The sequence below is a fragment of the Talpa occidentalis genome, unplaced genomic scaffold (genome assembly GCF_014898055.3).
Source record: "Talpa occidentalis isolate TD23 unplaced genomic scaffold, MPIMG_talOcc4v2.1 talOcc4.11, whole genome shotgun sequence".
Lineage (NCBI taxonomy): Eukaryota > Metazoa > Chordata > Mammalia > Eulipotyphla > Talpidae > Talpa > Talpa occidentalis.
The window spans coordinates 37,257,297-37,270,010 of record NW_023601104.1 but is presented as its reverse complement, the minus strand read 5'-3'; the positions used below and the strand labels follow the sequence as shown (position 1 = coordinate 37,270,010).

The 12,714-nt window shown below is 37.6% G+C and overlaps 1 protein-coding gene across 2 annotated transcripts in view; it reads left to right on the top strand.

Annotated features, from left to right (window-relative positions):
• NPTN (neuroplastin) overlaps positions 1–12,714 on the top strand; it is a 68,298-nt gene that overhangs the window by 16,641 nt on the left and 38,943 nt on the right. The window contains exon 1 of one of the 2 annotated variants that reach the window (XM_037502896.2): positions 9,430–9,807. The exons of the other annotated variant lie outside the window; for it this stretch is intronic. The gene's annotated coding sequence lies outside the window, so the exon portion shown is untranslated. Of the gene's footprint in view, positions 1–9,429; positions 9,808–12,714 lie in introns of those variants that run through there. 2 annotated transcript variants of the gene reach the window in all.

Sequence of the window (12,714 nt, the reverse complement as noted above, 5' to 3'; positions counted from 1 at the left end):
ACCAGCAGAAACTTATTTTTCTTTAAAATTAAATAGAATCTCAATTTGCAAATTAGATAAACTGTTTCGGGAGAGAGTACCCTACCCTATCCTCTGGTCTTAAAACTGATGAAATGGGTGACCTCTTTGTAGACGTACTTTTGAAGTTTTTGCACAAGAATATTTCTTACATTTGGTTCATAGTCTCTTTTGGTTCATAGTTCTTTGGTCAGTATTGATATCTGTGTGGAAGTGCTCCTGTGGATATTTTGCAAGTTTGAAATACTTTTAAATACTAATACATGTGTCCATGGTTGAAGTAAGACCAAAAGAGAAGATGATGATCCCGTTAAGGCAGAATTTATAAAATAGCACAAAGATAGCCTTCCAATAAGACGGATTTGGCAAAATAACGTCCATTGCAAGGTTTGTTATTCTCTTTGTTGACAAAGAGCTATTTGTCTTTTGCCCTGAGTTTTGAAATCCAAGAATATGCATATGATGAGAGTGCTGAGGTGTGCTTTTAAGTCCTCGTTTGGAAAAGAATTCAAAGTGCTGTTAGTTTTCACTACTTTTGGGGAGAAAATCTTAAGGGTGTGTAGTTTTAGCAACCATTTTGGAGATCTGTCAGTAAGAATTGGGAGTTCTCCTGAATTTGTTTACTTGTCAGGAATGCTAACTTAAAATAATGGGTAATACCAAATACTTTTAAAGATTTATTTATGCATAAGAACTAGAATGTAGGCCAGCGGTGGGGGGGAAGGGAGGGAGATGATTCACCAGAGACAGAGTGGGGAGCAGAACAGGCAGATCTACTGAAATACATTGCTGAGGGGAGCAGCGGATGAGTCAGGAGAGGTCTGCTGTGCCATGTGGGTCACCTCCCTGGCCAGGGATCAAACTTTTGCTGCAGTGGCTACGGATTGCTTCATAGTGCTGATGCTTAACCCCTTGCACCACAAGGGAGGCCTCCAGAGTTCACGTATTTTCATGGAAGCAGAGAACAGTGATTTGCTCCTCAATTGGTCTCTAGATTTCAGGGGTCCCACCCTTTCACGGTTGCTCTCCTTTGAACTTTGCTTTCTTAACATTGGCTCCCACTGCACTTGTTTTAATTCATCACACTTCTGGGAATGGCACCCAAAAAACAGATTTTTCTTGTGCTTTGGATAAAATGATCCTCAACCTTTAAAACAATTTTTAAAAATTTATTTTTGCATGGAAGAACGAGGGTATAGACCAGAGGTGCGGGGGGTGAGAGGATTCACCAGAGACAGAGTGGGGAGCAGAACAGACAGATCTACTGAAATATACTGCTGAGGGGAGCAGTGGGCGAGACAGGAGAGATCTCCTGCACCATGTGGGTTAGTTACCTGGCTGGGAATGAACTCAGGCTGCAATGGCTGCTGAATGCTTGATAATGCTGAGACTTAACCCCTTACACCACCAGGGAGGCACCTAGGATACTTTTTAGTTGTAATTGTTCATAGTCAACATAGCACTGCTATCAGTGTTGTGGGCTTTGAAATTATAACTACCGGGGTGTGCATCCTGCCTCTGCATTTGTGGAATCAAAAAATTTTAAGGGATAGATTGTTGTTTAATGCAGTCAATTAAGTTATTATAATATACTTTGTATTTACATGTAGAAATTATTCTTACATGGTTTGCCTGTAGAAACTGTCAATAAACGTTAGATGTTATAAAGAGTTTGCTTTCAGAGATACTCAGTTATGCATTTTCAGTAATCTTTTAAAAAATGTTCTTATTTTTAGAGTAGTTAGAAAATGTCCTACTCCCTCTACCTTCCTCCACAAATGGTTTTCTTAAAGGTTATCCTTTCAAAGAAAGATTTCTAGAACCATTTGTTTTTTGATTATAGGAGTTTAACAGAGAATCTGAACTTTGTTCTCTTTTAGAATTGAAGGTGGCCATTAGTTAATTTGGAGAAGAATGTGAAAGTTGCATCTGACTACAAAGTGAAATCTATTTTACACTCAATTTTTGTCTCCTTGTTAGTATGCATAGCTAGATAACAAACTGACATTAAAGGTTTGAATTATTACTATTTTGGTAAAGAGTTATTTATAGGGCATGTATGGAAAATTGATGTGTACCATAGTTTACTCTCATAGAATATGATTCTTTTGCTGCTCAGAAATAGGACTCTGATGTCATGAAAAGCCCCACTAATCAAAGGAAGAGGAGTTCATGTGTTATACTGCTCATTAACATACTGATAATTACTAATACATTGTGGGCATACAAAATTAAAGGTCTATCTTGGTTTCCAAGTAATTTTGTAATCTTTTAAAATGTATCTTTTCACACACACCTAGTATTGCCTTGTGCATCATCATGGAGTCATAGAATAATATATTTCAACTAATTGAACATTTATAATATTTAGAGTTACAGAATATTGGAGGAGTATTCTGAATATACACACAGGGGAACTGAGGTTCAGAGTTTAACACATATGTTGTTAAATGGAATTATATCTGTACATTGATATGCTTTTTATAAAGTCACAATTTAAATCGATCTGTCTAGCATCTTGTTACCATGCAGTCTTGTTTTCATTTCTGAAACACTTTCAAAGTACTTGATAATATATTCTAGAGTCAATGCTAGCCTGTATAATCTTGGCCTATTTTATACCAGGTTTATAATTTTGCTAGATGTGATAACGCTCTGTGAGAACGAAACAGAGAATTTATTAGGGTCATTGAACTTTGTACTGTCATTTGAAATCAAATTAGTAGGACTTGATAATATACTATGTACTTTATATTGCTAGTAAGGCACGTGATTCTGGTTAATAGGGAGATGATCTAAATTAAGGTTGGTGGAGCTTTGAAATAATGTTGAGAATAGGGTTTTGTGGATTATTCAGTTTTGATAGAGAAAGACAGAAAACCAGGAATTGCAGGTGCTTTGTAAGACTAGATATATGTATATCCGAGATACAGGTATTTAACAATCAAATGAGTTCTTGGAAAGTTATTGCTCAGGGTTATTGGGAAAAGTTTGTAAACCACAATTATACTGTAATTTGAGTTAAATGTTAATTGACCTGGCATTTTATTCTAGGGTAACTCCACTCTAATTACGTGATCTTATACTGTAACCTCCAGGTTTCCTCTAAGTTGGTAACCAGAATTCTCAGTTTGTGCCCATTGCCTCATCAAAATTATTACTATAGCATCCCATTGCTTCTTAAACGTATCCTGATTAAAAAAAGAAAAAAATATTTCTTTCAAAGATCACAAAGTTTAAAAGTCTCCTGATTTAGATAAAGTTATTCGGGTGCCTTATCCATAAGTGTAATATCTGCTCCTGGTATTTAATATGATGAAGGCTTATGAAATTTCCTTTGATAATTGGGTAACATTCTTTTCCCTAAGCTGAGGGATTTCTGTTTAGAGGAGTTTGGAAGACACAAATAAAAGATAACAGTGGACGTTGCTTGATCTCAAGGTTTAAGATGATTTTTGTGCCAGTAAAGAGCCTTGTGTTTTCTATGCTTGTGTCAGAAACACAATGGAGGTTGACATTACTAACTTTTCTGGGAAAAATGGAATTCTCATTGCTCAGAGGTAGTTTCGCTTTAGCATTAAATTTATTTGTAATCAGATACACTCAGTTTTAAGGACAAATATCAGGATATGTTTATACATATTTTTTGGTTAGTGTATTTAATTTTTTGATGGATCTTATTTTTAGAGCACTTTTAGGTTCACAGCAGAATTGAGCAGGAAGTACAGAGAGTTCTTGTATCTGCTTTCATACACACATTCAGCCTCCTCCACTAACACCATCCCTACCGTGATACATTTGTTACAATAGACAGTCTACATTGATGTGTCATTATCACCCAAAGTCTGTAGTTTACTTTAGCGTTCACTGGTGGTGTACATTCTGTGAGTTTTGATAAATGTATAATGCTGTGTACCCATCCTTATAATATGATATAGAATATTCATTACTCTAAAATGCCCCCATGTTCTACCTGCTCATCTCTCTCTTCCCCTTACTCCTTGGTAACCACTCATCTTTTTACTGTCTTCAGAGTTTTGCCTTTTCCAGAATGCCATATAGTTGTAATCATACAGTATGGAGCCTTTTCCTATTGACTTTTTCACTCAGTAAATACACTCTTTGCTCCATGTCTTTTCATGGCTTGATAACTCATTTCTTTTTAGCATTAAATATTTCATTGCGTGAAAGTATATTTCAAGAATGTTCTTGGGCCTCCCCGGTGGCGCAGCGGTTGAGCGCTGGGTTGTGAAGCTGCCCGCAGCCTCTGCAGCACCAGTTCCAGCCCCGGCCTCTGGGCGAGGGTCCCACATGGCGCGCAGACCTCTCCTGCCACCCACTGCTCCCCTCAGCAGTGTACTTCGTCATTCTGCCTGTTCTGTACCCGGCTCTGGCTCTTGTGAATTCTTTCACCCTCCGCACTTCTGACTACCCAGTGCATGTATAAATAAATAAAATAAACCTTTTAAAAAAAGAATGTTCTTGATAATCTGTTTCTAAATAGACATAGTAGAATTTACAAGTAGGCACTTCTTTTAACAGTAGTTTCTTTCAACTTAATGTGTTAAGTTCTCATTTCTTGAGAATGAAATTGTTCATCGCTTTGAAGAGTGATTGGCCCTGTGGCTGTCCATACCTCCATTTAAATATGAAACTTTCTTCATGTACTTTCCTCTCCTCTAGATACAAATGAAATCCTAGAATGAACTATAATTATATAAATTGTTGTGAATTTGGGGGAGAAATACAGATGTCCATGAACATTGCTGTACTAGTGAAAACAACTTCAACTCTGATACTGATCTCACCATTTAAATAATTTTTGCTACTGTCATGACTTTAGTTGCAAAGTTTGTAATTTTAATGCCTTGTCAGTATGGTCTATAGGTAAGGGAATAAGATTTATCTGAGTTCATAACTCATTTTTTAAAATTCAGAATTTTACTCAGTATAATTCTATTGAGTATCTTGACTTTTTTTTTTTAAAGGTTTATTTTATTTATCCATACAAGAGCTGGGGTACAGGCCAGCAATACGGGGGGTGAGAGGACTCACCAGAGACAGAGTGGGGAACAGAACAGGCAGACTGACTGAAACACACTGTTGAGGGGAGCAGCGGGCAAGACAGGAGAGGTCTGCTTCACCATGTAGGTTGCTCCCTGGCCGGTTGGGTATCGAACTCGTGCTGCAGAGGTTGGTATTGCTTCATAGTGCTTTGCTTAACCCCTTGCGCCACCAGGGAGGCCCAAGTATCTTGACTTTTTAAAATCAAGAGAATATTGTGGGCTAAAGGGTGGAGGAAATTTTCTATTCCATGTTGTCATTGAAATGGAGATTGTCTTGATCACTTGACTGTGTAACATCCTTATTTTCCAAAATCTTATCTGGTTAATCTTTGAAGAAGATAGAACATAAGCATTACACTTCTTCAGGAACTTTTATCACAGTCTAAAATAGGAGCTACTATTCCTGTTGATAGTTTCTCTACTATCACTTGGTGTGTGGCATACTGGCTTTGTTTCTTTTCAGTGCTCTTTACTGCATAGAGCAGGGTGGAAGTTGGTTTCACCTTGGGTTTTAGGCCATGGCTCTATACATTTTCCTTTTTAAAAATTGAGAAAAATTTGGTTGGGATTAAACTATTTTGAACCAAAAGGTTAAAATAAAAGTTCTTTGTAAAAGCTAATAGCATTATGTAGTCTACTCAACATTTAATACCGTTTTTGGGAGCTCCTGGCTTGGATACAGTGTCTTAATCTCTTGAGTCATTGACACCAAGAACATGAAAAGACCCTTCCTTTAAATCTTCACAAGCAGAATAATAAATTATTTACCTGAAATTAAGTGTCCAGATATAGGAAGGGAATTAATTCCTATCTTGGTGTATTTTATCTTAGCAAAAGTGCATTCCATTTAGTGGTGAATCATTTGGAAAGAAGTATAATTATGTAGAAAGTTTCATTCTCAGTTCCTTTTTTCATCCTCCCTGAGTGATCTCATCTCCTCCCATGGCTTCAATTTCTACCTAAGCTGATTCCCAGTCGCATATTTCCAATCTCCACCTCTCCCTTAAACACCAGTTACATATTTTTTTATTTTTATTTTTTAAAATATTTTTTATTTTATTTTTTAAGATTATTTATTTATACAAGCACTGGGTACAGTCAGAAGCGCAGGAGGGTGAGAGGATTCACCAGAGCCAGAGCGGGGAACAGAACAGGCAGACTGACGAAATACACTGCTGAGGGGAGCAGCAGGCGGCAGGAGAGGTCTGCTGCACCATGTGGGCCCCTCACCCGGGGATCGAACCAGCGCTGCAGAGGCTGCGGGCAGCTTCGCAACCCAGCGCTCAACCGCTGCGCCACCGGGGAGGCCCTTATTTTTATTTTTTAAACATTTATTTATGCATACAAGAGCTGGGGTACAGGCCAGAGTTGTGGGGGTGTGTGTGAGAGAGATTTCACCAGAGACAGAGTGGGGAACAGAATAGGCAGATTGACCCAACTACACTGCTGAGGGGAGCAGCGGGCGAGTCAGGAGAGGTCTGCTGCGCCATATGGGTTGCTCCCTGGCTGACAGGGGGATCGAACTCTGTGCCTCAGAGGCTGCGGACAGCTTCAGGGAGGCTGTCCGCAGCTTTGCACCACCAGGGAGGCCCCAGTTACTTATTATTTTAAATCACATCTGAACATCTCACCAGGATAGATTATCTTTTATGGATCTCCAAAATCTATTCTCGATCTCTTTAACTTTATTCCATTTACGTATCACTCTCACCCATTGGTCAACAATTTCAGTTGATTCTCGTAAACATTTCTCACAGCTACCATCTCACCATTCCTACAGGTATTCTTAATCAGTTCAGATTCATTTTTCATTTGGACTATTGAAGTAAAGTCCTAACTCCTTTCTTTATTCTTATCTACCATTCATACTTTCATCAGTCACACTGGTTACACAACTGTTTTAGAGAACAAGGAGCCCAAGCTGCTTAGCTTGTAGGATGTTTGTTTTCCAGCCCGTTCTGAAATTGTGAGGTCTTGAGATTATGGTCTTATTTTTCTGAGCAGCTTGAGCCCTTGACATATGAAAGTACTCAAAAAATGTTGATATCACCCCCCTGCCGTTTTATCCAGTACTACTCATTCATGCCACTTTTCAACATTGTGCTCATAGAGCAAGACCATCTTTCCACTACCCCTGACTTTCATAGGCATTATTTAAGTGGCCATTATCAACTGTATTTTGATTGTTTTTCTGTCCCCTGTCTTGCAAGGTTGAGCTCTTTTTAGGAACAAAGTTTATTATAATTATTCCTTCAATAAATGATCCCTTCAACAAACCTTCAATAGATGATAAATTGAATTGGAAACATGCTCTCAATTTATAGATAAGTTGAACAAATACAAAATAAAAGTCACTGTTAGGAATTCATAGTGACACAGGTTTGTTTCATTTTTTTGGCTTACATTCTCTTTTCTGGTATGAATCACAGATTGAATAGAAGACATGATTTTAGAAACATCCATGTGACGCCTATGCACTTACTTTCTATTTGAAAAGCTGAAAATTTAAAATTTTATAATCTCTAAGGGATTAATTGTCAAGGTGTGATCAATAGAACAGCAACACCAGCATCACCTGAAGACCTGTTGGAAACAGATTCTCAGGTCCTGCTACTTACCTGTTGAATCAGGATGTCTGTGAATAGGCTGAACAGTTGTGTTTTAACAGATGATTCTGATGCAGGATAAAGTTTAAGAATTGCTGATCTAGGATTTTGTCATTTTAGAAAGATTTTACCTTGTATAATTGTATAATAACAATTGCCAGTGTGATTTCCACTGTAAGCTGTTTATGCTTTGGAAATAATTCATCAGCTGGGACTGGGGCTTTGCTACCTAATATCATGGAATGATTGAATTCTTCTCCGTTCAAACTATTTGACTGTGGTTTCTGGGAATGGCTGTTAAAAAACAACTATAGCAACATGAGGGAGGGAGTATCATATATCTCTTTTTGTTTAAGTGAACCTGCAGATCCAGACTATTTGCTTGGTCTAATTGTGTTCATTGTCATTCTCAGGGGATATATGATAATGGAATAATGAGATGAATTGTATTATCCTGTGGAAAAATGAGCTGAATTGTGTTATCTTTAATATTTAAACCATGATTGTTAGTATGTTGTCAGGGACAGAGTGAGCTTGTTATTAAAAGTTATGACGTACCTATGAACAGGTGAATTTCACAGGGAAAAAAAATGGAGGTTAGCGTTTGATTCATAATTACACAATGCTTTTAGCAATGACTTTATTTAAATGGAGTATTCAACCTTTCCTAGCATATTGTTTTCATTTTGCCTTTAATAAATAAGTCCTAAATGGAGGGTCAACAGAGGAACACTCTTAAATTGCTCTGTCCCTCCGTGTGTCCCCCCCCAACCCCTCGCAAATTGTTTCTGACTTTGAAGTTCCATTTTAGGAGTAGTTCTAGATTGGCCCATAACTATTTTTTGACAGTCTCTTGGGATGAAAGAGCTTTTGTGAGCATTTGCTTAAATATGGAAGGGTTTCACTGTTTGAAACCAAATCTCTAAGAACACTCTTTGAGATACAGCTGGTTTGTATGTATTTGTCTATTTCCTTTGAATGAGACATTTTTAATGTCATTTTTAATTTCCTTTGGATGAGACATTTTTAATGGTTAGGAAAACTAGCTTTTTTTCCCTTTGTGTGCCAGAAAATTGAGTACTATTTGTGCAATTAGGAAGTGAATTTCCTAAAGTTTTCCTAAGAAGAATAGAATAGCTTGATAGTAGTTTGTGGCTACTGTATCCCCCTACCCCCACCCGATACTTCCTTCATTTTTAAGAAGTTATGGTCATTTCGATGTAACAGTCAAAATATGGAACCAGAAATATTATATTTACCCTCACTATTTTTGCTCAAGATTACATTAAGACACCTCTTTCCTCCCTGGGGTGAGGAAGAAATGTTGTTAGTCTCAAGGAGTGTCTTTAACAATGAAACCTTTTTACATGAGTATAAAAGCTTAGATTAAGTGGCTAGATTTTTCTGATAAATAACATAGTTTTTAATCTGTTAAAGTCCTGTCAGGGAGGGAGCTGCAGAGTTAGACATGGATCGTGTTAGATATACATGAAGAAATACAAGAGGAACAATGCTGAGCTGATTCTTTCGTTTGGATATTAAAAATATCCAGTCCTATTTCTTAGATCTGGTGTCAAGTTCTATGTTGGTAAGACCTTTTAAAATTTTTTACCTGTATTCTAATTTAAAAAATTAATTGCTAGCAACCTTACCTTATTTAATATCACTTTCTATTTGAAACCTGTTGAAATTCTTTGGGCCATTAGTTTCCTTTGTTTTGTTTTTTCCTTTTGGAAATTTAAAAAATTTAGAAAAAGCATAACTCCTCTCCCTCGTGGGTCAGTCTCTTAATCTTGCCCACTTCCTTCTCCCCTCCCTTTCTCCTCATTGCTCTCCTCATTGCTTTTGAAGTACGGAGCAGAACACCCAGGGCTGGTTTAGATCATCCTTTAAGTTACAGAGTAGAATGTTTGCATAAAAAGGCCATCTTAATTATTGCATTTGCAGCTGTATAGTTTACAAAGTAATTTTACATACATTGTTGATGTGAACCATGTCATGATCTTATGAAGAAGGTAGGAATTATTATCCCCATTTTTCAGATGAGGAGACTGAGGTTGAAGAAGTTGAAGAATCCAACCCAGATGTTGTAAATCTTGGCTCATTTCCCTAATAAGGTGAGCTCTCAGCTTAGTAGAGAGACTCTTATCTGTCCACTCATCCAATAGCAGTATAATAGAGACTCAAGAGTATACAACTTGGGACCTGGGACACCCCTAAAATTATATTGAACATTTTGTTTGTATTTTTCTGGGATGAGAAAAGTCCATGGCTTTTTAATCATACTTAGAACTTTTTTGGTCCACTGAAATTTTTTTTTTTTAGATGTATGGACTAGGTAGGTCGTGCTTGTTTAGCCTGTCGATAGGAACGGACAACAGGACTAAATGAAAATACTTGTTGAACATCGGTCACATTAGATGCTTGTCCCTTTTCTGTCCAAAAGTGACCTAACATTTGCATAAAACTTCATAGTTTACAGAACTCATCCATATATTTTTCATGACTTTCACAACTACCTTGTAAAGTAGGTGGCATCATTCCCATTTGAGAATGCTGCTCAAACTGCTTAAAGTTAAGAGAACTTAAGTTGTGGAGGTACTGACTCAAAAGCTTGGCATGTTTTCTGAAACTGAAATTGATCTAATCTAACTTGATCCAAAATTCTGTAACTTTTGTTACAGAAACTTTGTGAATTTATAGTTTGGAAAACCCAATATCCATTATCTTCCCATCAATCATTGTTAACCTGTTTGATTTATAATTGGTAGGTTTCTTTTTTTAAAAAGAAACTAGCTCTTTTTATTCTTACTACTCTCAAAATAATTCAAATTTAATGACTTATAACTCTAATAATTTGCTAATTTTTGCGTGCACACTGCCATTTTCACTCTCCACGCTAGTTTGCCTATGGAGAGCCATTTTCACTCTCTCCACGCTAGTTTGCCTATGGAGAGGAAGAAATGCAGACTTCCCTTTTGCAAGTCATATTACCATTCTGGTTCTCTTTTATATATTCAAAAGAATAGGTTTATTACAAAGGGAGAGAAGAGTAAAGGACATGTGCACAGACACAAACAATCAGAAAGAGCTGCCCATTCTGGTTCTCTGTTTTAAAGGTTAAATTAATTTTTTTGTTCTTTGAAGAAGTCAGATTATAAATTAGAACTTACTTGGAAGTAAAGTTTCTGCTTCCCAGCCTATTGTGGAGTGGTACTGGCCAACTGCATGTGACCTGTTCGGCATTATTTCTATGGAGATGTTTAATAGTCATTATATTATTATATAATATAGTGTATCATATAATTGTATAATATGTGATTATATAATTATGATACATATATACTATATATAGTATAATCAATATAATAATAAATTTTTGAATGCTTACTGTGTGTCAGGCACTGTTTTAAGCTGTGCTGTGTAATCCTCACAATAACTCTACGAGGTCACTACTGTTTACTGTTCTACAGATATGGTAGAAGCTCAGAGAGATTAGGTCACTTGCCTAAGATCGTCAGTTAGTGACAGGGCCTCCAGACAATCTGATTTTAGAGTTTGCTGCTTTTAATCACTAAACTGCATAGTCTCCTTTGGCATGAGCTAGGTTTCCTTATTTAAAATAAAAGTCTGGCTGAAATATTGGGATGATGTAGTTGCAGAATAAAAGGTGGGCCCTGACTTAAAAGCTAGGCGATGGGGATGATCTTAATTTCAAGCCTTTGCCATACTCTCTGGTAGAGGTAGCTATGAAAGGAACAGGTTTGAATTTGGGAATTGCTTTGGGAATTGCTGCCACCTCTACCTGCAGATAAGAATAATCCATGAGATCAGACCCATATACCTCCTTCCTGCTGCAGAGAATGAGGTTACCCCATTTCCATCCACTCCCAGGGCCTCAGTCCCACCTTACCCTTGGTAGGTACATGTAGAATGAGTGCATATGTACTTATTATCTACCTTTTGTGTTAAGGAATAGTGATAAGTAGTCCATTTTTTAAATTAACATCAAGGATGCACAGCCTGTACAGTAGCTAGTGTATATAGGTTTATAGCAGGGGTTATGTAGGTAGATTTGAAATACTGAGCTTATAACCACAGACATCAGTATGTCTTGCTCAGTCTTCTCTTTGAGATACAAGATTTGAGTATGTGTGAGGAGGGTTCGGGGAGGGGGCGGAGAGAAACAGGGCAAGAGAAATGCTCTTGTGTCTTTGGCTGTCATTTCTTCTTTATTATGAGGCGTGAAGGAGGACAGCATGAACCGCACACAGGGACTTAGTAGTAGAGAGGGGCTTGAAGGGAACAGCTGTTTAAAAAAATAGAAGGTGGCAAAAGTAGCCTGTATTTTAAGGAATCAGCTTTAAGAGAATGCCCTGAAGATAAATCAGAATTTTTCCTGTAAAAATCACTCATGGTCCCTTCTGTTTGGGGCTAGGCTAGCTTTTTTGCTTCCTTGGTGCATATGTGGAAGCAGTTTTCTTGGAATTGGGTTCAACTTGCTCTTCTGTGTTCCCTTTTTCTTCTCACCCTCTGCTACAGATCTACACATCCAGTTTTTCCTGCCAGAGAGCTCCTCCTTTTCTCCGGCTGCTAGCCCCAGCTGTCATCTTTGCTTCCCATCCCCCAATCCCAGTTATGCAACTTTACATTAAGCTTTTCCAGGTTTTACTGTCTCCATTTTTTTATGCTCTGCCTGCCACCCTCTTCCACCTCCAGTTCCTAGTCCCTCCCTTGCCCATAGCCAGTGACCATTGTTCAGGCTTCCATCTATCATTGGTGAACTGAATGAACTGATAGATTAGAACTTTCTCTAACCTGTTTGAGAGCTCATTTCAGTTACAAATTATAGTGAGTGGAGAAGATATCCTGAAAGAGGCAAGAGTTTTTTCTGAAATTTAGACTTTCCCCTAAATATTGGATGAACTTTGACTGGGGGATCAAAGAGATGCTTCTGCTGACCTGTCAACTTCAGACAGTTACACACTTCTGTATTGAGAGCACATATTTATTTGAGATCCCCT